Source organism: Microtus oregoni, unplaced genomic scaffold, assembly GCF_018167655.1.
Source record: "Microtus oregoni isolate MIOR12 unplaced genomic scaffold, Mior012 000009F_ref0000495, whole genome shotgun sequence".
In the NCBI taxonomy this organism is placed as follows: Eukaryota; Metazoa; Chordata; class Mammalia; order Rodentia; family Cricetidae; genus Microtus; species Microtus oregoni.
Window position 1 is genome coordinate 51,686,349 of NW_024543068.1, and position 24,892 is coordinate 51,711,240.

The window sequence follows — 24,892 nt, forward strand, 5'->3', positions numbered from 1 at the left end:
AAAATGGAACTGCTCCTCAGCAGTAGAATACAAAGAGAAGGAAAGTAAAGAGGCAGAACTATCAGGTATACGCAGTATATAGTCAAGTAGACCCGTGTGCGCGGATGGGGAAGAGTGGGAGACAGAACTATCCGGTGTGCTCAGCAGGTAGTCAAGTAGACCCGTTTGCGTGGATGGGGAATAGTGGGAGGCTACCAGAACAGTACCAGAAAACACACCCACTCACACCAGCGTCATTCCAGGTAGCACTTGGAAACAGGTCTATGAGTTTAGGCTTAAAAATGCCACAATAAATGCATCGCTCTACCTAATATCACATGAAAATGAGAACATGCTCATTGAATAAGTCAACCTAAGTCATACAATCAGCAAGCACTGATGCTGGATTTTCTTTTTGCAGGGGGGAGGGGGGCACTGTGCTGCCAGCTGTGACAAGGTGAATGGAAACCCACAGGGAAAGGATGTCTTAATTTGTCCAAATGTCAGGCCAAAGTGACGACGCAGTTTGTTTAGTGGGAAGAGAGAAAATAGAATCTCCTATTGGAAAGATGAACTAAGAATAGAAAAAGAAGGATCAGGCAAAGAAGGGTTTGCAAATGTGGCTGCTAGAAATGAAGAGTGTAGAATTTAAGAGCACACTTGAGGAAAATTAGTGTCTAAAATTGTCCATGACTGGATCAAAGTGAAAAGAAAGGGGCCAGAGAAGAGAAAGGAAAAATCAAGTGACAGAATGTGAGTCAGGCACTCTGGAGACTGGGAGCATGCAGGAAGAGCAGGCGTTGCTAGGTGAGTGGTACCTTCATACTGGGAAAAGAAATTGGAGGGACCTAATCATCTTAGTTCTGAGTCAATGCTTAGCAGCAGGACCAGTCTAGAAAGAGCTAAGAAGTCTCTCGGAGATATTTAAATTAAATCCGTTAGCTTCATAAAAATTAGAACAAACAATGAAGCTGAAAAGATTGCTCAGTGGCTAAGAAATGCACAGAAAGCACAGAAAGAATGAGGATCTGAGGTCAAATTCCCAGCACTCCTTGGATACCTCCAAATCCAACACTGGGACCAGGGACCAAGGGATTGAAGACAAGCAGATCACAAGTGAGGTTCCAGGTTTAGTGAGGGACGCTGTCATCAAGGAATAAGGTAGAAAGGAGTAAAGGTGAAGTCTTCTGGCCTCTGCAGTGCACTTGAGCATGTGCCCAGGCATGCTCATGCACATACACACACATACACACACGTACATGCACACACGCACATGCTCACTGTTGTAAGCCCTGTCAAACTGCACTTCATAAACTTCACTACTTTGTATCCTTCTGTTTCCCAGATTTTCCTGAAATCCAGACAGAAGTAATCACTCCCCTTAAACACAGAGATGGCTCGCTGTCTCCAGCTCCCATATGGCTCACCTAGAGGTCCCTCTGCTCACAGAGGCCGGTGTCATCTCAAGTCTGCATGACCTCGCCACATCAGAAAGACTCCTAATTCCTCAATCATACATGATGCTCTAAGGTCAAAGTCAATGTAGCTTTGCATACCTGACACCCACCACCCACCTACTCTTATGACGGCAACTGTCTGCTCCAGCCAGTATGGGCTCCCCTCAGCTCTCAAATTTGCCTTGCACTAACCTCCTTTTACACTTCTCTATTCATTTTTCCCTAGCTATCACGTGTCGGCATATCTTCAGAGCTCACTTTATGTTTACCTCCTAGTCTTTAAACTCTCTGGACCAGATCAAGTAGTAGCTATAGGGGGACATTTCCAGCATGCTTTCTATGTTACTTATCTGGTTATCCTATTTGTGTTTTCTCCACTTGAGTCCTAATCATTGAGAATTAATGTTTCTGTCAACTGGTTATTTCACTGTGGCACTGAAACAGTCCTTTTGGGTCAGTAAAGACTAGTTTTTTGCCTGCGCCATGGCCGACCCACAGCCATTTGTTTGTCTTCTAAGCAGCAAACTACAAATTCTCCCAGTTTTCCTTTTTGAACATGACTTGGCATCGATGGTGGTGGGTCCTCGTGCTTTTTCTTCCTTTCTTCCTTTTCACCTTCCTTTCACATCTCCGCCTCTTTTCTATTGTGAAAAGATCTTGCAGATGGCTCAATCAGTAAGAGCAGTTGCAACAAAAGTCTGCAATATGTGTTTGATCCTTTGAGCCAATGTAAAAAGCTGACATATTGGTGCATGTGTGTAATTTCAGTTCTTCTATGGCAAGACAGGAGCTGGGCCAGGAAATTGCCCAGAAGTCCGTGGGCCAGCTCGCCTAGAGTACGCAACATCAAGTCAGAATCAATAGAAAGATCCAAGCAGCATAGAGTTTGAACCATGTCTCATAGCCATTTTCTGGTCTCTAACACATATCATGCCTGTGCACACTGACACACACCATAGATACATCATAAACACACATATAATTAACTAATTTAGGGATAGCTTACAGTGGCCTCAGAACTGAACTCCTCTATTTCTGCCCTGTTCCTGTGTGATTGCTCCAGCTCCCAGGCCTACATGCAATTCTATTTTTGACAAATCCCCTTATTTAGCCTTATACCCTACTGCTTATTCAATGCCACCACTTAAAATCTCAGAGGCATTTCCAATGTAAGTCGTTTGTAGACTAGCTCGAAAAAGTACAGAAGAAAGCGTATTTAAAATAACACTCACCCTCCTTCACGTTTTCTTCTTTACTTTTTTCTTTATCTTATCAAGTCTACATTGCAGAGCCACGTAACTGAAGGTGTATATAAAATCTTATAACATTCTTAATGTTTAATTTCTATCTCTTCCAAGAAAACCAAAATTTGTAAGAATACTATTTCAGTAGAATTTCTGTTGCTTAGAACAAACACTGCCAGGGAGAGCATCTTCCGAATGCTTTTATGAGACCTAGTGAGTTGGCACAGTGGGTAAAGACTCTTGCCTCTCCAACCTGCTGACTGCGTTTAATCCCTCTAATAAAGATGGAAGGAGCGAGCAGACTGGACAAGTTCTTCTCTGGCCTGAACAACACATCTGGCAAGAATATCCACACTTATACTCATGCATGTACTTGTTTAAAAAAATCATTGTTAAATTAGTTTATAGATAATTAATGTTCGTCATACTCACTAAACTGAAACTTTAGTCTGACAAATTGTTTATGTGTTTATTTATCATTTTTTCACAGCTTCAAGATTTTTTTATTAAATACTTTGGACTGCTTTACTAAAACAATATCAGCAACATAATATAAAAAAAGCTTACCGAGAACAAAGAAGTTCAAAATGGCAAAAAGAAGTAAGTTACCCAAAAACAGTGAGTTAGAAGAATTGATAATATGTAAGCATGTTTGATAATTAAGTAATTACGAATGTATTTAGAGCATTAACATAAAGGCAGTAGATTATATTTAATGGAAGAGTGAGTAGGAGACACAAAATAGACACCCCAACGTCATCATGAGACAGCTAATGCAATTACTAAGGTGTTTGTTCTCTTACTTGTATAAACTACTGCTGGAATCTCCTATATCATCCATTAAGTCCCCTCCTCTTTTTTAGTGTCTTAAATCTGAGGGGATCCTTTTCCAGCCCTGTGTGACTAAGGAGCCTTGCCTGTGAAATATGCAAGGGCAGAGCATTGTTTATAATCCATTACATTTTGTTCAGCAGCTATAGTCAAACTATAAAGTCAGTCTTTCTGATGAGTTAGTTCAAGGAAAATAAGAAATGAAAAAAAAAATCACTGATAGACCTAATAGGACTTGAAGGTGGAATGAAGATAAAAACCCGATGAATCTAAAGAGAATGTGCGTTGATTCTTCAAGTTGTGCTGCTAAGTCCTCGTTCCCCTGAAAACTGAAGGCAGAACATTTGAAACTAAGCTTCAAAGTTGCCTGCATGTAGCCAGTGGAGTGGATCCTCTTACTTAACCACGGAATTTAGAAAAACAAGTGTACGAGGGCCAATTCAGAGGCATGTTTCCTGTCATGATGATCTGGGAAAGATTAGCAAGATTAGATTGCTTGTGCCTCAGTGGGCACAGCTGTAGCAGAGAGGAACACCAGATAACTAGGGCCAGGGACTGCTCATAGCCTCTGGCTCACTGGTCTCACAACGAATCTGTGATCTGGTACAGAAAAGGCATTCTTAACATTGACTCTCTAAACCAGTCAGAACTGAAAGCTGATTTGGGTTTTAGCACTGACAAGAATGAGGTCCATGACTCAGCTGGTTTAGCACTCCGTCAAATTTACTAGTAAATTACCAAATAATCCTTTCAAAGAATAAACATAAGATTAAGAATACAAGTGAGTAGATCCTGCCTGAGGCTTTGCCTTATTCCACAAGAGGTTGTCTCCAGAGTCCAGTGTTACTAGGCTCCCACACAGAGGCGGGCATCCCCCTTGCCATCACAGAGCAGAATTTGGCAGTTGGAGTGTCTGGAGCCATCTAGATGGGAGGTCATGTCTGAAGCCTTTCCTTTTGGGGAACTCTGTTGTTCTAAATAAAAACACCCTGATCTTACTTCTAGTGTTTCCATGTAGAGGGGCTGGCTATGGCCTCCTGTCACCCCCACAGAAAGAGACAGAAGAGCCAGCTCAGTGAACACACTGGTGCTGAATTTAGAAAGTTGGGTTACTCATCACACCAGCCAGGAACAAGCACTCCCTGGGCAATGTTTGGATAGCAATATTTTATCCATTGTTCAGGGGGAAAAGAAAACAAGTCCTCAAAGGAATCAAATAATCATTTATATTCAATCACTTAGCAACTAAAACAGAAATGGAAAGAAAAGAGTCCTAAAATAAGGAAGTAAAATTCTACTTGTAGGGTGGAAAACAATCAAATTAGAGGAATCTGAAAAACATAGGACACAGGGAATTCTGGCCAGATCAAACTAAAAGAAATCTTTTACTCATCTATCAAGGAAGTCATTTACCTAAGGTTAAAATTATATTTTCATCCTTGTTCTCTTTAGCATAGCATAAATATCATACTAAAATGCATTTACCTACCTCTCTCAGTAATACCTAAAAGCAAATACAGAAAAAGTTACAGACACATATGCACACACACATATGCACACACACACAGACACACACACACACACACACACAGACACACACACACATACACACACTTCACATCAGTTTATCCTAATTTACCATACGATAAATCTAACAGGATATTGAAGTGTGGCAATTTTTGCATTCCATGTAGTTTTCATTACCTTGTAAAATTATATTCTTTAAATATCACAGATGAAATAATGAGGGCAATAATATACTGCATTCCAGAAAAAAATTGACTAATTATATTTTTTTAGGTCACAGATAACCTTATTTATATTATTTAGGCACAGAAGAATATTATTATACCCAAGTTTACAATCTGAACAATGCGTGGGTGCGTGCTCACACACACACACATACATACACACACAAATACACACAGACACACGTCTAGAGACAGCACATTCTATAAAGTGTTATTCATAAGCAAGAAGACCTGAGTTAGATCACCCAGAAGCCCTAAATACAAGTAGGAGGCAGTGGCACACACTTAAAATCCCAGCACTGAAGAGGAAATGACTGAGAATCTTTAGGGGTCACTGACCAGCCAGAGTAGCCTTATTCTAAGGCCCAGGTTCCAGCGGGAAACCTTGCAAAAGCACAGAGTAGACTCCTTTCCTTAGCCACAGACTCAAGTTTGACATCTTGGTCTCCATACACTTGTATACACAAGTGCATGTACCCATGTACATATGTATACACACACACACACACACACACACACACACACATCATGCATCCATACCCACACATACCTAACTTAATGACCACATCTAACTTAAGTCATTAAAAGTGTTGAAATAAGGCTGTAATCACTACTTTTTCAAATTCAGTTTAATCTCATTTGTTCAAAGGTGAACAGTATGATCACAGATCTCCACAACAAGCAACACACAAGTATCAAGTGTGAGAAACTCAAGTGACACGCTTTCAGAAGCAGACAAAAGGGGAAAAATATTGTGGCCCCAGAGCAACAATTAAGAGATAACAATTTCAGGCAGTGGTGGTGCACACCTTTAATCCCAGCACTCGGTGTGTTCGAGGCCAGCCTGGTCTACAGAGGGAGACAACAATTTAATCACTGCCAATAAAGGGAGCTCCAAACTCACACAACATTTAATTCAGTACTCGTTAGAAGGCTAGTTTGTGCCATGTACTTTTCTAATCATTGAAGAAGTTTTTTGTTTTGGTTTTTTTCTTTGTATTTTTAAAAAACTGGCAGGACAGTAGGAGGGCAAATCAAATGAAAGAGAAACCATACAGCAAAGATGCTGCAAGCAGGAAAAGTCTCAGAGAAGATGGTGCCAAGTAGAAAAGAGGAATAAACTACGTGAATAATAGCAATTTTTCCTGTGATAATAAGATTTAATGCTCAAATGTTAAAAGCAAAATAAAAATAGCAGAGAGAAAACACTGTTAAAATACGTTTTGCTTCAGTGAAGCAGTAACTTCAGGTGTGGGCTATCAGGTTTTCAGGTGCTGCAGGGGAGAACGGAAAAGAAAACACAGTGTGGGTGCCCATAAAAAGAACTGAAGGGAGAAGAATGATCCCCACATCTGTTAGGACCCCAGTTTTCACAGCTCCGTGATTTGGGGCAGCATTCAATAACCCAAGTGAAAGGCAAAGGCAGAATTTTCGGATGCTCGGTTGAGGTTTGGTCAAATGCAAAATGGAAGGAGAAGGGCACAGGAAATGAAGATGTTGGGAGAGAGAAATTGAAGTTGTGTGCTGGGTCTTGTCTGGATGATAAGCGGAAGGAAGCAAGGACACAGTGGACACTGTCTTCTCTTTCCCGACTCCAAAACCGAGTGCTCAGATGAACAGAGATCAGCACACAATGAAGAGCAATGCCGGTGCAGAGATCATGTCTGCCCAAGCGAACAGCTTCTCAGTCTCTACAGTTTAACCATTTCTTGTGCCCGCAAGAGATGTGGGTAAAGACCACAGCCATTTAGATTTCCAAATCAGAAAGTAAAAACAAGGAAGGTGACCATGACACTGGAGGGTAGGTGGGACATTGTAAATTCAGAGAAAAATAGAACAAAGCAGCACAGATCAACTCACTCACATTTTCTGTGCCTCCTCCCGAGTGGCTGAACTGAGTTGCCCACTGAATAAACTTAAAACTGTAAATTCATGATCATCTATTCCAATAGTGCCCTCTTGGCAGAGATCACACTGTGTGTCTTCTCTAACCATTCAGAATTTCAGACTATTTCTAACTTATTAAAAGTCTAGCGGAAAAATTAAAATTTCAAAAACGCCTTCAAGTTTGCATGCCTGATTATGCCCGATGCTGGCCTTTTATTTACAGGGAATGTTTCCCCTTGTGAAACACAAACAGTATCTGTGTGTCTTTGTTTTAAAAAGTCAATACCATAACCATGAAACGTCCCTCCCTTCTAACTGATTTCCTTCATGCTCATCTTATCATGGATATGAGCTATACTAAAAATTATTCCATTTCAGGAAGATAAAAGTTTCTGCAAACCCACTTATTCTCAGGAAACAGCTCTGTCTTTCTTCAGCCTTTCATGGATAGACTTTCAGCATGACTCATAGCTTCTTTCTCCTGGACTCCTACTCACACAGCACATGTCATCTGGCTTTGATTTCCACCCTGTGACTTTACACCTCTACAGCAGCAGGAGACACCCTGTTCAAATCTGACTGGCACTTTTTCCAGCCCTGTCTCGCCCAGCTCTCGATAACACCCAACAGAGACAATCACTTCCCTACTATGATAGGTCACTGCTACCTGGCCTTTAATCCCACTAATTTCTGGTGTGGTCTTTCATCTCTGGGACAACACATTTTCACTCTTTGCAAGACAGCCTACTACAAAGATATTAAAATCTACGAAATTATTTCTTAATATTATCTTTATTCGCTCTAATAGCTTCCCAGATATTCTGATCTCTGTCAAATGTTTCAATTACCAACCACATAAACAAATAAATTTCTCTGTTGTGGTTTGCTATTCTCATCTCTTTGTTCATTAAAGGTCACTACTCACTGAAGAGTTATGCTTGCCTTAATGACAGAAATGCTGCTATTCACAAGGAAATGCATGATCTCTAGCATTTCTTTGTACGTGTCCTTGTCCTATTTTAAATGAATTCATAGTCCCTCCTCAAGACCCAATTCAGATTATAAGAATCTGACTAGTTTGTCGATCTTCTCTGTCCTTGACTCCTATACTACAGGTCCTTGGACGCATCACTACACATGGCTTGAGGCATTCTAATTTCGACACCCATATATCTCCTTTCACATCCCGATTTAGGAGCTCCATAGTGTGAAGGTCAGGTTACAGTTACAATTTTGTTTCCAGAGACATCTATTCTGATGTATGGTAGGTGCTAAAATATTTTAAATGAATAATTGAGTGGTAATAGATCAGTGTTTCCTAACTGTGTTCCAATTTCAAAGACATTTTAATAGATGTTCTCGGAATGGGTATTCTGTGATTAAATAACACTGAGGAAATTTCTTTTTAAATCTCTGCTGCATACTGTATCTGAAGAACTATTTCAATGTGCCTTTGGTATTTCTTATTGGAAAAAAATTCTGATCAACATGGTGCTGTTAAGAAATGAAAATTGCAACAAATATAACAAATACTTGGATTTGTTTAACACTGTCGCTAATGTTAAGAATCAATGGCCATTGGTTAGATCATAAAAATAATTACACTATAGTCAAATTTAAAGTATTTTATTTTTAAGTATCCTTATACAGATAAAATCTGTATGTTAAGTATCGAACGTTTCACCAAGTAGGCATCCAGGTAGTATGGATGAAAACCACATCATCAGATACAAGATTTCCTAATGAAGATCCAAGCCTTCACATGTTGTTGCTGGAATAAGAGTCTGTGGGTTTGTATAGCACACATTCCAAACCAGAGACTTTCCTAATGCTGTGACCTTTTAACACAGTTTCTCAGGCTTTAGTGTCCCCCAACCATGGAGCATCTTCATAACTCTAATTTTGATTCTGTTATGAATTTAATGCCATATCTGTGTTTTCCAATGGTTTTAGTTGAACCCTGCAGAAGGGTTCTTCTATCCCAGAGGGGATGTGACTCACCGTTTGAGAAACACTCCTTTAAAGAAATAACATTGTTCTCTGCACAGCTTCTATGCTATGTCTTTGCTAACAGGGGCTTTTCCTTGGCAAAGAGAAAGTTCTAACATACGTTGCGACAAACAACCTTATGTAACAATAGAACACCCATCCCGGTATTCAGATCTCTTATTAAGAACAACAGGATAGCGAAGTGACTCATCAGCTTGTGTGCGCTGCCTTGATTCTAGTAATTTGGGACAAGTGTGGGGAAGTCACAGTTGTTAATGTGCAGCCCAAAATGACAGATGAGAGAAGTTACTAAGCAACATTAAGTACTTGTGTTTTTCTATTCTCTCAAAGCTGCCCAATGCTGAATTATTCTGTAATATGAAGGGAAAAGAAAAGGTAACGTGGGAGTCATGGTTTTGACTGAATGAAAGCATTGTGTTCAATCATTCTGAGAATGGGGTTAACCGAGAATACATAAGCCTGGCTCTAAAGGGTTCCATCAGGGTAGGTATAATCCCTGAACTCACTCTTATCTCCCATTCTCACAGTAAACTATATAGACTAGAGCTGTAATAAACAAAGTAGGGCAAGTGGGACTGAGAGAAGGAGACTAATGGTTCTTGCACCAGTTCTTCCTTGCAGCTTGGCTCTCCTGTTGTGTCAGCCCTTGATTCCTATCAAAGTACGACTATAAGAGTAAATCACTTGTTGGCTCATTATTAGGTATGTTATCCTTGAATCCTTCCAGTCACTGCAGTTACTCATTTGAGGTGACAGTCTTAAGTAGCTGTATATCCATGACACTTAAACTTCCCACAGGTATCTGGCTATTGGTTATAGAATCCAAATTTCACTTGAGGAAAGGCACGGCAAGTGAGAGCTCTCCAGCTCTACCTCTTTTCATTAGCCAGCAAAGGGAAGCCTTGGTGAAAAGCCAAGGAAGAAGCACTTCCTTGTGTTCTCTGTGTCAGCAAAACAAGGTGCTGAACAAACCACAAACTCATCTTTCCTGCTTTATGTCCCGTCTTTAGGTAAAAGATTCTGTGATGGTTTCTCCATCCCTCGTGGTTCATATAACTCAAAGGCTGACTATCTAGGCAACAATAGATTTCCTCACCCAAGAGGTTCACATAGGCAAAAAACAGAGAAAAGCAGAATGCTACCTGTATTGCTCTATGTTGATTAGTACAAATGGATGCTATGACCATGTTTTCAGATTGTCAGAAAGAAAAATGAAAGACCTCTCATTGTGGTATTAGAAATGGTATAAAAAAAAGTTAAAATTTTCTGAGTTTTAATTTTGTCATCTGCCTTTCTTGGGGAGTTTTAAATTTATTTTTGATTTATCTATATTAGCAGTTACCTCTTTTTAAACAATCCAGGAAAATCTGTTTTGGTAAAATAATAATGAAGATAATACAGAAAGAAAGCTTAAAATAATAAGTAACTTTATAAGTATTCCTAAGTAATTTCATTAATATAAAGCAAAAATAAGGACTGTCTACATTTAGAGTCCCCTCAGAACATTTTTCTTAATAAACATGAAATAAGGTTCCAAGTCATCTGGCGCTAGAAATAGTTAATGTGTGAATGTGTGCATGTGTGCGTGTTCATGCACACGTGTGTCTGGATGGATGTGTATGCGGGTGTGTACTCACATATGTGTGCAATAAATCTGTGTGGTATATGCTTGTGCACATCTGTGTGGGTATGGAAGCCAGAAAGGACCTCGGGCGACTTCCTCTATTGCTCTCCACCTTTTTATTTTTCAACTTTCTCTTTCTTTTTTAATCTAGACTTAAGTGATTCCGCTAGAATGCCTGGCCAGTGAGCTCTTGACGCTATTGTCTCTGGCACCCAAAGAGAGTAACTGGAGTTACTGAGGCGACGCACCATAGCTGGCTTACATGTGGGTTCAGGGATCCAAACTCAGGCCTTGGAGCTGAAATGACAGCACTTTTGCTCCCGAGTCACCTCCATAGTACCGTATCTTTTAATATTTATTATGAATTTTATTTTCTAAGACCTCAATATATATGGCTAAAGCATGTATTTATATGAAATAGATGTTAGTTTTCATTATGCCTTATTTATAAGAAATCTAAGCCACAACATTTTAAACAATAGACTCAAGTTTAATCAAGTATTAAGGATTTGAGTCCTGGCAGGTATTTTGAAAGCAGATAAAAGCTTTTTAGCAGTATTTCACAATACATAAGAAGTAAATGAAACAAAATTCAAATTAGAGTCTGTATATTGAGCAATTTTGTGTGCGGTTGATATTTTTCCTAATTGCTATCTATATTTCTATCTCATCATGAACAATCAAAATGTGGAGTTGTCGAAAGGCAAAGGAAATAAATTATGAAGCAAGGTCCAGCTGCCTTGCTAGGGGAAGCATCATGCTGTGATTACTCAGTTAATAAAACACCAAAGAATTTAAATAGCTAACACACTTTTCTTCCCACTTGTCCTCCTACTGATTTACATTCTTATGTGATAACTGATTTATGGGGATTAGAAGAAAGAATAAAATAAATGATTTGACCTCAGAAGGTACTGTTAAACAAGTCTTCTATTTGAAAAGTTGATGTGGGAGTCCCCTCTGTGTGCTGTGATTACCATAAATGATTAAAGAAACTGCCTTGGCCTGTTGATAGGGCAGAACTTAGGTAGGCAGGGAGGACTGTACTGAATGCTTGGAGAAAGAAGGGTGAAGTCAGGAGACACCATGAATCTGCTGCCTCAGATAGACGTGCTGAAACTGGGCTGGTAGGTCAAGACATCATGGTGATATACAGATTAATAGAAAGGGGTTAAATTAAGATGTAAGAGTTAGCGAAAAAGAAGCTAAAGCTAATGGGCCAAGCAGTGATTTAATTAATACAATTTCTGTGAGGTTATTTCGGTTCTGTGGTTCTGGGCAGCAGGGACAAAGGAGTGGTTCCTTGCAACAAAAAGTCACATGCTATGGCCAATTCACATAGTCGTGAAATTTAAAAATGTAAAGAAAAATTTACAATAACCTCATTAAAAGTAGAAGTTAAATTATTACAGGAAGTGAACACACTTCTTTGGAAGGCAGATTGAAGACTGATTTTTCTGTCTGTTAACTATGGTTCATCTTTGGTGATTAGGAAGAATACAAAGGTTACTTGCAGACATAACTAAATCATAGGTAGTCATGGTTAAATTAAAACTGTGTAACATTTTTTTCTTCAATAGAAATAAGATATAAAACATTCTCACAATTTTTTTTTCAAACTGTGGAGGTAGCTCAATTAGTAGAATGCTTGATACTCTGTAAGAAGCCCTGGATTTGATTCTCAGCATCAAATCAAGTCAGATGTGGTAGCACACACATAAAATGCCAAGTTGTAGAAAAGTATTGTGAGGAATATCAGACATTTAATGTCATAATCAACTACATAATGAGTTTGAGACCAGCTTGGGCTATTTGAGAACCTCTCTCCAAATGAATGAATTCTAACATACTGTTACGATGAATTGTTCTTTTCTATTTCAAGTGACAAACATTTGACATTTATCTTATTCTGACATTTGTTTTTATTTTCTGTCTAAAGATGAATTATTATTTCAACCCTAAAAATAAGATATTAATGAATATTTATATTTTTGTTTTGGAAATAATACATACATTTGCCATATTAAATGTATCCCCTGCAGAAACATGAAATACTCCTAAATTAAGTCTTTCTAAGTAGAGACATAAAATAAAGAATTCCACAGCTAACTTCAAATAACACATAAAAGTCAAAATACAATCATACAGAAAATACCATGTAAACTAATTTTCATGCTACTTGTACAAATTGCACATAAAAAATAACTTTGTGCTTTGATGTGACTCTTATCTCCCAAGATATAATACTGATGTCAAGTAATACCCCCAATCAAAAAAAAAAAAAAAACCTAAAACACATTTTTGGTCCCAAGAATTTTGCATAATAGATTCACAACCTAAACTATAGAGAGTAGCAAATGTATTTTGAATGAATTTATAACATTTTTATGAGTTCTCCCTATCTCAGTAGTACTTTGGCTCAAGACTTTAAACTTGCTTTTGAAATACAATTTCTTTCTTTGTTGAGAAGGATGTTGATTCTAATCATCACAGAAGTAGTCTCCTTGTTTTTCAAGGGGTTGAATTCCTTTGATCGGATCAAGTACTTACTATGCTCCAAAACTGTGTTCTGCAAGCACTGATGTTTCAAAATTAAACCAATAGGCATTGGTTTCCATCCAAAGTACAGAAACCAGAAAATGTTCACCTTTTCCATCAAGGAAAGCACAAGTTGGAATAACAGCAGAGATGGTAGGACCAATGAATGGTTAGAACCAGAAAGAGTCCCCAAGATGACTGATACTAGAGTAGAAATTCACAGCATAAAAATATACCTTAAAGGGAAACACTTCAGTGTGCAGGAAAGCCCGGAGAAGTTTGGGTGTCAATAAATAAATTTGGAAAAAGTCACTTGACCCTGTCATTCTTCAGTTTTCTCTTTTATATAACAGGAAGACTATGAGAAAGATGGTCAAGTTAAGGTAATTGTCAAGATTAGATGTATTATGTTTGTAAAAGCACTGTCATGTAGCAAACACTCCATAAACTCTGCTGGCATTATCTTTAAGCCATAAGAGAGTGTCAGGCAATGAGGAAGTGAGCTAATGTTAATAATTATTTAAAAGTCAGCCCTCAATGCTCTGCTTCCACCCACAACAAGAAAGGTTAGAACTGACGAATGACTTGAGACCAAGAATATGTGTTTGCACACCTCCTTCATCACTCTGTAGCATGGACCCATTTTAGAGCACATTCCTTTATCTTCTGATTTTAAGTTCATAGCTTTTGTCCCTTGTATTTAGAGGGATTGGCTGATGATTAGCAGCTGTCAGGCAAAAATAACTGAGTCAAGAACACAGTGTTTTAAATTTGCAATGCAATGTAAACTTCCTGTTAAAGGGCAACCCCTTTATTTCATGTTGTTGACTCAGATAATACTCAAAGAAAAATAAAATTCTGATGTTTAAATTTAGCATGCTGAGAAAGACCAATCCTAAAATATTGTTTGGCTCTAAGCCTATAAAGTTACTATTTTATTCTTGTTAGTGTTTGTCTTCATTAATAAGAAGATCAGTGGCATTTATCCGGTTAGGCTCCTTCACACCTGACAATGTACCTACATGGACCATTGTGATTTAAACCTCACTAGTTAAAGTCAGTCTTTAGCTTTCCTGGCAAAATTTCAGGAAATGATTATGCAAGAACCAGTGGTGTTTCCTTGCAGGGCTTTATCTCTTCATCTGGCCCTTTTCTACCATATTTCTTTATCTTTTATTTTCTTTTTTAAAAAAATATGTAAGGATTATACAAGGGTAAACCTAATCTAATTTTATAACCAAACTTAATAGGAAATGTTTGAGTCTCTGCTTTAACCTTGACTTTCAAGGTCTCTACCTCAAACACATCCCAAAGAACAGGTATGCATCATTTTGCAGCACCCTCCCGTGGAGTCCCTTCCTTCTCAGAACCTTCACAGTATTTCCTTCCATATTAGACACATCATCTTTTCTCCTGGCACCAACCCCAGTTTTGTTTCCAGAGTTAGTAAAGCCAGAAATTGGAATAATGGCTATCTATGCCAAGGTTTGGACTTGGGGTCAATTTAGATTCCAGTTTTCATCATTTCTATCTTGACTAGAAAGAGAGCAAGGCAATCTCTCTTACCTAGTATGATTTCTCAAGTACTTTCAAACAATTGTGCCTACAAAAATGATGCACTTAGACCACCCGATCTATGGTGGTCTATGAATACCCTAATAAAACAGGTAGCAAAGTGACTAGGAGCCTGAGGCTACCCTAGGCTACCATTTGCCAACTATATTTTCTGTAATATATTCTCTCTCTCTCTCTCTCTCTCTCTCTCTCTCTCTCTCTCTCTTTCTCCCCTAAGGAAAACTTTCTATTCTTTTCATTCTACAACCAATCCCAGTTCCCACTTCCTCTCTTTCTCTCAATCTTCACCTACCCCACCCCACCCCTATCTACTCCTAGAGAAGGTATGGGACATCACTTTGGGGAAGGTCCAAGGCCCTCCCTACTATCTCTAGGCTGGGGAAGGGATTGATCCAAAGAGAACAGGTTTCTAAATTTAATCTTGGGTCATATTTATTGTAAATATTAGAAAATACCTTTCTCCTATAGCTTTTGTACCATAAATAAGACAATGTATTCAAAGGGCTTCACCTGCAGTTACTAAGCTTGTAATAATTGGCAATTGCTCATTCTTTGTGTGGTGAGAAACCATTTTTGGTAATAACCCAAGAGGTTTTCAAGCACTTGAGTCTACTTCCTTCTAATACCCAGTGATGGACACGTACACAGAACTGTTCCTTGGGATTAAATTTCATGTCAGTGTTTCATGAGAGAAAAAAAAGTCTACAGAAATGGGGAGAATCTTCTTCCCAGCTCTGCCTGAAGCCTCCTCTGCGCAGGTGCACCTGGCTAGAGATAACACTCCTAAGGGAATTCTGTAGCTGCCATGCATATACAAATACAGCTCTGATCCTGAAGCCAGCCAGGAAAGGATGATATTCAAACGGCTTCTCTAAGCCTGTGCAAAACCTCAGTCATTATTAATAGATAGGTTTAGATTCAGAGAACAGGTACTAACTTTGAGATTTCTGACTATGGCTATTTCTGTCAATAGCATTCAAAGGGAAGCGTGAGTCAGAAATTCCTTGCCTAGTTCAGACGCGGTCCCAACAAATTGCACTAATGGTTTAAACATGAAAATAACTTCGCTGCAAAGTAATCTGACAATCCTCTTCCCAGATACAGCTCCTAGACTTCTTGCAATATGACATCACCATGAAGTCTGAAGGAAACACATTGTTACAACTTGACTCCTGTCTTTGAAGAAATCTTGATAAACAGCTGAGTTCTTAGCCTGTTTTCCCTTCAGTTGGATAAATGGCTGACTTCAGGTACCCAGTGTCTCTAGAGTAGTTAGTGTGGAACTGTTTGGAAACTCACAGCAGCATCCTCTTACAGATTGTGTATGGATGCTTTCTCCCCTGCCCTCCCCCCTCCACTTTATCATCACTGTGTAAAATGTTTACCCAGGCTCACATGACAAACACATTCCCTAGATCACATGTGACTCAATGATTCACAGAGTTACAGTTAGGGATTATGCAGGTAAAATTTTTTATAGGCAGAATGGTTGCCTAAAATGAATGGGTATCCCAACAACAAAAATGGCCCCAACACTAAGTTACCTGTTATATCTAGAGATTTCCGAGAGGAGTGGACGATTAGGCAAACAACTCCAGTGCCTCCTTGTCTTGTCTTGTTTGGAGTAAAGCAGCAGATTGGATAGCTTAGGCACAGTCAGAAAATTTTAAACTAAAATGGCTGACTAAATGCAGTCCTGAATTTCCACTTTTCATGTGACAGAGGATTTCAGAATTATATTGCATTTCACAGCAATTGTTAATCTTAACGTCTTCTCTCTTTCTTGTTTTTAGACAGTGTCTCAGGCCATAATCTTGAGTTTTCTGTGTAACTCTGTCTAGCCTCAAATTTATGAACATCCCCCTGTTTCAGAGCCGGTTAGGGTGACAGGTGTAAACACGTCTGCCCGCAGAATTTGCCTCCAAAGTTTGAAACCACTTTGACCTGTCAAACCTATGGTAGTGTTTGTACAAGTGCTCTTTCGAAGATCCTGGATTCCTGGAGCCTGTTTTAGGCAACTTCTGCCATAACTGTAGGCTTCCTTAGAGTAAAATATAGTGAAACAGTCGTTTCTCCAGTGATCCTCCAGTTAAGTCTACAGCTTCCTTTCTAATTAAAAGATTATTTTAGTTCTCTTTTCTGATTGCTTCTGTGGTTTAAAAATTGGGGAAGGGGGTCCGTGAGAGTGAAGCTGGCCAGATAATCCCAACTGTTTTAAATTAATTAGTTCCCCTTTTAGAACAGACCTTTTGTGTCCTGCCAACATCTTGTTTACTTGGTAATTTGCTTTACAATGGGCTAGCCCTGGCTGACCTATTTTTAAGAGTTGGTTATCTACACTTTGAACAAACAGGCTGGATTTGTTTTTGAAAGTTCTTAAGCCTTGGTTTCCTTCTGCCCGTGAACACAGTTCTGCTAAGTAGAGAAGTACAATGACATCTATGTGAAAATCATCCCTTTGAAATCACGAAGACTTCAAACCATAGTGGTTAGGCAGTGGAGATAATTGTAGACAGTGAGAACCTGGAAGACTCCACCCCACCCACTGGAAAGAATTTGAATGTTTATCATATCATCAGTGTTGCCCAGACGGTCACCAAGAAGCCAGCTATAGATGAAGTTCACGTTTAATTTTAATATTGTAAAAGTAAATAAAAGACACGCTTGTTTTGTTTGCTTGTTTACAAATTAGCACATGAATCTGAAATGAAATTTAGGGCAATTGGGGCATTTAAAAATCGAAGCCGACTTCTATGATTCCTCTCCACCCGCCCCCACAGGCAACCTGCCATCTCATCAGTAACTTTCAGGGGATCATACTCGCTCGCTAGTCTCCTTGCCTATAATCCCAATGAACTGAGCACTTTGCCGGACTCACCTAACATTAGGTCCCTTGCTGCAGAAAACAGTAAGGCGACTAATAACTCACACAGGAGTGAGGGACAAAATGCTTTCAGATTTGCATGGAGAATCCGAAGCTCTGCTTCCCTAACTTTCCTCGCCATTTCTTCTCAGCTTCCCTTCCCCCGCACCACATACCCAGAGGCCACTCAAACTGCCAACCAACCGTGCTGAGTTGAACTTACTGCAGCGTGATGCAGGCGAAGGCGAGGCGCATCTCTGAAGCGAGAGCGACAGCTTTTCCGGAGAGGAACTGGGACCAGCCAGCTCTCAGGATCCTTTCCAATTCACACGCTCTCCGCTCCGTCAGAAGGCTCCCACACAGCCCGGCTTCCCCCAAGAGCGGAGCTTCAAGAACTCTGCTCAGAGCATCCTCCTCCCGACTGCCACCCCCTTCCAGAACACACGGCCCGTTGGAACTAGTGACTGAAAGATGGAAGTCTTCTTCCAGGCAATGTCACGGGCTGCCTGCAACCCACCACTCCCAGATCATTTGCAACTCAAAAACAGCGGAGGATGAGAGCTGTAGGCTTCCGGAGCCTGAAAGTCAATTTTGGCATCTCCTCTTCCCACATCTCACTCCTCCCACTTCACCCTCCTCTGCCGAGGCCACCTCCAGTCCTCCGGTCTTTCGCACAGGCTAGGTATTGCAAAGGCTTGTTTCCTTATGAAACCACTAAGCCAATGAGGAATGAAACTGAATTTATCAGAGAAGAAATACCTGTTGTCCGTGTCTAATGCTCTTCTCTCATCTCTCTTGGTCCAGGATTTGTGTGAGAACGCGTTGATTCGGGAAGTGTGTGCAATGTGTGTGTGTGTGTGTGTGTGTGTGTGTGTGTGTGTGGTGGTGAGGCGGCGGTTTGCGTGGCTGCAAGCTTACAGCCCTGCTGAGGCTGCTGCTGCTACTATAGCGGTTTGGAGCACAGGGGGAAAATAAGACAGGGAGACAGGGCTTCCCAGCTGTTTAACTGCGGGCTGAGTTATGATCAGACAGTGGGGGAGAGAATGCAGGCATTAGTAGTTGTTATTGAGACTTTTAGCTGGATTGGCTGCAATCGCTGTCATCTCCTGTACATTTTTCCCTCCACCAGAAATCTGATGCCTGTTTCCCCTCTCGTTGTTACTAAAGTATATACTCTGAGTGCTACTCTCTCGATTGCTCCTTTCTACTTGGCCACTGTGAGCAGGTAAATGGGAGATGGGTGAGGATCACCTACAAAGGCAGCTGATGAGAAAGAATAATGGTATACAGTTGTAACCAATCAGGATGTAGATAATGATGGTTTTTGAGTCATGTGCTAAAAGTAATTTATTGGGTAATAAAAAACATAACGTGAAGTTACATGATCCAGTGTGTGCAATACCTGGTAGCAATTACGGTGTCTGTCAGGTCCTCCAGTGAGGGTTGTAAGGATGACTGTGTTATAAAGGTTCTCAGCCTCTTCGCAGGACAGCCACCGTTTCAATATTTCAATATAGTGGCACCTGTTTGTCAGATGCAAACTGGCAAGCCCACCTGTTATTCCTGTGGATGCACGCTCTCTCTCGTGGGTTACTCACTCTCTGCCCCTACTTATCTCCAACATACAGTACAGAAAACCTGCTAACCAGCAGGAATTATAGATAGCCGCATCCTCTCAAATGATTAGCAGCATCTTAATGTCTAACATTTGATCTAGTAATAGCTGTGTTCGTATTGTTGTTTTTGAATAGACTGGAAATAATAAATCACAGACACACACCTTTAATGAACCGTACTTTTACTCTTTCATTAGCTTTCAGTTGTCTGAGCTAAAAATAACTTAAAATCTTTTAAATTTTATTTGTAATGCATGTCCTTAATTATTTCTGCCTTGCTATGAATACCTTTTCTTATCTGCCATATTTATTCCCAATCATAAGGCTTGTTTAATCAAGGTTATACAAGATGAATAGAAATATGAAAAAGAGTCAAACCCTAGAAATTTAACAAATCCAAAAAAAACCCAAAAGCCTGAAGAATTACTTATTTTCTCTTGATTTGTTCATGTAAGAAAAATTACAGCCTTTAAGTAAACAATGACTAATTAATGAGCAAAGCATTTATCAATTATTTAATAGATATCAATTTAGAAAAATAAAACTTTAACTTCTTTTTTTAATATTTATTTATTATGTATACAATATTCCACCTGTGTGTATGCCTGCAGGCCAGAAGAGGGCACCAGACCCCATTACAGATGGTTGTGAGCCACCATGTGGTTGCTGGGAATCAAACTCAGGAGCTTTGGAAGAGCAGACAATGCTCTTAACCACTGAGCCATCTCTCCAGCCCCCAAAAATAAAACTTTAATATAATTACAATTAAAATACAATATCAATACTTTACTTGAAAACTTACATAATACACTGAGATATATTTTTAAAAAATTAAGAATAAAAAACTTAATAGAATATGAAACCATATAATTTTTCCATTTCAAATGTTTGGGGGGAGGGACTAAGTATCTCATAAATCATAAATCATTAAATGAAAAGAAAAAATTCTAAAGTTTCATACACATGTAGTGCAGACAATGTAGACAATGAAAGGGGATTAATTTAACGTCTGAGAAACACTTTCTTATGAGAAAGTCTTTTTAATTTCACACTCAGTCAATCAAATACTCCCAGCTGTTGAAAAGTTCCTGTGCGTCTTCTTTCAGCTAATGGTCTTGAAGCTCTTGTCTGTCTTCCGGCCCATATCTGTCTTCCAGCTCATGTCTGTCTTCCTGCTCTTGTCTGTTTGTCTTCCAGCTCATGCTGGTCTTCCAGCTCATGCTGGTCTTGCAGCTCATGTCTGTCTTCCAGCTCATGCTGGTCTTCCAGCTCCTGATCTTTCTACTTTGGCCTACAAAGGGCTGGAATCAAAAGTTATCACCACTACTTACTTATCACTTGGAATTTTCCTCTTAGCTTTTACTCTTATTTTGAAATCCAGATTTTAGGAAGAGCAATGGAATATTCTTCAAAAAATAATTTATTAGATATTTCAATGCTAACATCTGGTCTTGGTCAAATGGATGTGACACAGATATTGAAATAACTGTAATGACTATTAAAATCTAGCTAAGTGGACCTTTTTAAAAGTTGAAGACGGGCCGGGCGGTGGTGGCACACGCCTGTAATCCCAGCACTTGGGAGGCAGAGGCAGGCGGATCTCTGTGAGTTCGAGACCAGCCTGGTCTACAGAGCTAGTTCCAGGACAGGCTCCAAAACCACAGAGAAACCTTGTCTCGAAAAAAACCAAAAAAAAAAAAAATATATATAAAAAAAATAAATAAAAGTTGAAGACAACATTGCTGAGATATAGAAACAAAAAACAGTACTTCTGACAATGTTTAAATCTTGGCAATGAAAGAAGGAAATCTTCAGCTGAGGACTGATGACAGATCCTCAGTTCTGACTCTTATAGCCCCAAGATTGTCCATTTTCTAAGAAACCTTGCAAACCACTGCTTCACAGGATTGGTTTCTTTCTCTAACATGTTCCTGTGATTAGACTAAAAGAGAAATACTCACAAGTGTCTTTATATAATTAGTACATCTAAAAATGATGAGAAAAAATAAAAACTGCCTTGTAAATATTCATTTTTTTTAAAAAAAGAGCAATCAAGAAACCCTGATTTTTAGGTGTTTATGTATATGTGTGTATGTATGTATATGTGTGTGTAAGTGTTTATGCAAATATGTGCACACAAGGGTGGTCAGGAATCAACATTGAATGCTTTCCTCCATTGCTTTAAGCCTTGTTCTCTGAGACAAGTCACTCGGAAGCCTGGAGCTCAGTGGTTTGACCAGGCTGCTTTGTCTCGGTCGACAAGGAGTCCTCCTGTTTCTGAGATAATGGGCATGACCCTCACTAAGCTTCTGGGATAGATCCAAGGGACCTAAACTCGGTCCATTATGCTGGGATGGCAAACACTTTATTGACATAGCCCCTTCAGCAGCTAGAATGAAGCAGTCTTAGGTTTCCTTGAAACTTTTTTCACCATCAACATGCGACATCTCAATCTAAAGCCTTTAATAATACTACTTTCCTGCAGAAAAGCCAACATTGTGTAAGGTCTATAGTGACAAAAGAAAAAAATCCAAAAGACATTGTGTGTATAGTCCACTTATACATGCCAATATATGTCAAAATGTTTGCACCATGGCCATCTACAGCCAGTAGGTTATGAATAAATAAAGCAAAAGAATAAAGTAATTTGTGACAGCAAGATGCAGGTGTTTGAACTCTTCCTGTTTTTATTTTGCTACTGCATACATGATAGCACTACAATTATGAGAATCTCTTGGCATGACCTCTGTCAAGTCTATCACCCACAAACTCCACAGCAGAGTATGATTAATATCTGCTCCCCCAAGACTACTCAGAAATGAGATTCTCTTCCGGAGATACAATGAATAAATCCTCTAGAATCTCACCTCCCCAGGCCACCAAGTAAATAACATCACGATTTTCTTAGTCCCAAGAATCCTTCACCAACTGCTTTAGAAAGGTGTGTGCAGTCTTAAGGAGACTGGACTAGAGAGGCTAAAGAAAAGTAACTCCTTATAAAGGCACCTGTAGTTCACAAATGATAAGAGCTCTAACTGAGCTATTTTCACTATCAGTGTGATAGTTCTTAACCAAAACAAGAAATGCTGCTTACATAATCAGTTATCATGCCACTTTTAGTAGACTATTAAAAAAAAAATCATAGCCCTTTAGACTAGCCGATGCTTAGAAAGTACATGGCATGTTCGTTGTTTCTTTAAAAAAGTGGAAAAAGAAACAGTTCACCAGGCCATAGGGCCAGCCTTTAACACATATAGATTCCATAAACAAGTGTATTCTCTCATGCAGTTTTGAATGTTTTATGTTTCAGAAAACTCAAATCCTTCAAATGCTTGATTACTTGATTTAATTCTTATTAACTCTGACTTGAATTGTGAGAGGTACTACTTTCTAAATTAAACGCTCTCCTGAGAACTTTTTCATTAGTTTCGAATCTATGAACACTGTATATAGGTTGGAAGGTGAGCAGGGACACAGAAAAGATTTAATTCTATTGTGTTCCTTTTACGGAGAAGAACAACCTTCACATATTAGATTCGAATGGGCCCTTAGACCTCCTCTAATCAGATTCTCATCGTTTACAGCAGAGGAAGGCAATGAAGTCAATGACCACTGCTCGCTGCTGGAAAGCCATGCTAGCAATCTTCCCACTGTGCTTTCTGTCTTTGCCTCTCAGCAGATATGTCACGTCTCAACTAGGTCAAGGAGATGTGGCCTTGAGAAAATTGTCTTTTTCATTCTTTAACTTATTAACTTACAAAACAGAATAATCGCAGTGTGTGCCCCATAAAATGACAGCTGAGGAATTCAAGGAATAAAGTACATGTAAATCATGACACACACACACATACACACACAGAGCACACATATGCATTTACAAATACACACAGGGATAGTGCCCTTCATGACGAGTGCATCATCTCTTCTTTCAAAGAATTGATTTCTGAGGTTAAATGTTTGAGTCTTGACTCACAGATAATTTTTGATTTACTTATCTATAAATGAATTTATAATGGGGTAGAAATCTAAAGCATGCTATTTTTTTTTAAAAATTGGAGACAAAAAGAATTACTTTTCTATAATTACCAATGAAGGTTAGCTAGAGTTGCAAAGTTTCCTCGGAAAGCAATAATCAATAACACAAATTAATGAAGAAGCCATTCAGTCAAACTTTCATAGGTGCACACAATATGAGAAATCTTAGGCTAGGTGCATAATTAAGAAATTGCAGAAAATGCAGCAAAAGAGGATTTAGAACATGAAATGGGAAATGTGTGACAGAGAAATTGTAATTCTGCAATTGAGCTCTTCTGTGGGAAACTAGCAGGCTGTAATGCAGTCTAGCATTTATTTGGCTGTCTCCTAATGCATGTGGAGCACAATATAATTGATTTAGCAATGAACGTCCACAAAGAGTTCCTGAAAATGCCCGTATTTTATATTGCATGCCACCACTTTGTTACTGAGGTCAGTTCAGTGGTTGGCAACAAAGACAAGGCAAACATATTCTAAACTGACTTTCTTACTTTCTAAGAAATTGGAGAAGTGGGTTTTACAACACTGGACTGTGCCGATTCTCTTGAAGGAATCCTCCTACCCTCTGCAACACTTAAGTTTCTGTTTCTCTATAAGATTTACAGAAGTATGTTTCCATTGTTCACTGCTCTATTTCTGATGTTATTCAAACTTTGGTTGCACTGAAATGGAATAAAAACAAATAATAATTTTAAATGTCATGTTTTTTTTAAGAGAACAGATTGTTTCTGGTTAATGAATACCTAAATTAAAACACTACCTATTAGTTTAAATCAAATAAACACATTTGTCTTAAGCTCTTTAAATGACTACATTTATTAGTAATGTGCATAGCTTAAAAATTACTGTAAGAAAATGTAGAATTTTGTTGAGTTCAGACATTTAACAGCATTTTGTAGTATCATTTACAGTTATTTAAAATTTTTTTATTAAGTTGAAACAAAGATTCCACTAACTTCAAGAAAGTGGATGAGCTGAGAGGAAGAGACTGAACATGTAAAAAGCCTGACAGCCACAAGGGATGTGCATCCAAAACAGATAGGCAAGCAGTCTGGTATGATGGTAGATTTAATAGCACATTGTTGAAAAGATGGGCACAGTATGATTGTGGGAATTTCAGAACAGAATTTGTTATCATTGCCCTCACTGCTAAAATTCAGCCATCTGCACAGTGTTTGTCCTTGAAGGTACTTGCAGAAACAGAATACATTTCTTCAATTAACCTGCTTAGTCTCTATTGGCTGGGAGATAAATATGGATAATAAGATAATAAAATGTGTTTCCAAAAGGAAACCTTATTCTAGGCTCAATTAAATCTCTTAAAACTGACTCTACTGTTCTTCATAAATGTTTTTTACTGTGAAATTCTTTGCCTCCAGCCTCAATAGTTGACCAAGGAAAGGCCTAATTATCCATGTGACCCACATGGCTCAGTCTGTTAAAACCAACTCATTTGATCCTACAGTGAATAATTTTGTAATG

At 38.9% G+C, this 24,892-nt stretch overlaps 1 protein-coding gene across 9 annotated transcripts in view; it reads right to left on the reverse strand.

Moving 5' to 3' along the window:
* Window positions 1-18,607, reverse strand: part of Dgkb (diacylglycerol kinase beta) — a 600,883-nt gene extending 582,276 nt beyond the window's left edge. For 6 of the 9 annotated variants that reach the window (XM_041658351.1, XM_041658358.1, XM_041658357.1 and 3 more), the window contains exon 1: window positions 17,983-18,372. The gene's annotated coding sequence lies outside the window, so the exon portion shown is untranslated. Of the gene's footprint in view, window positions 1-17,982; window positions 18,373-18,518 lie in introns of those variants that run through there. The other 3 variants (XM_041658354.1, XM_041658352.1, XM_041658353.1) reach the window with 3 other exon arrangements.
* Between the last annotated feature and the right edge of the window lie 6,285 nt (window positions 18,608-24,892).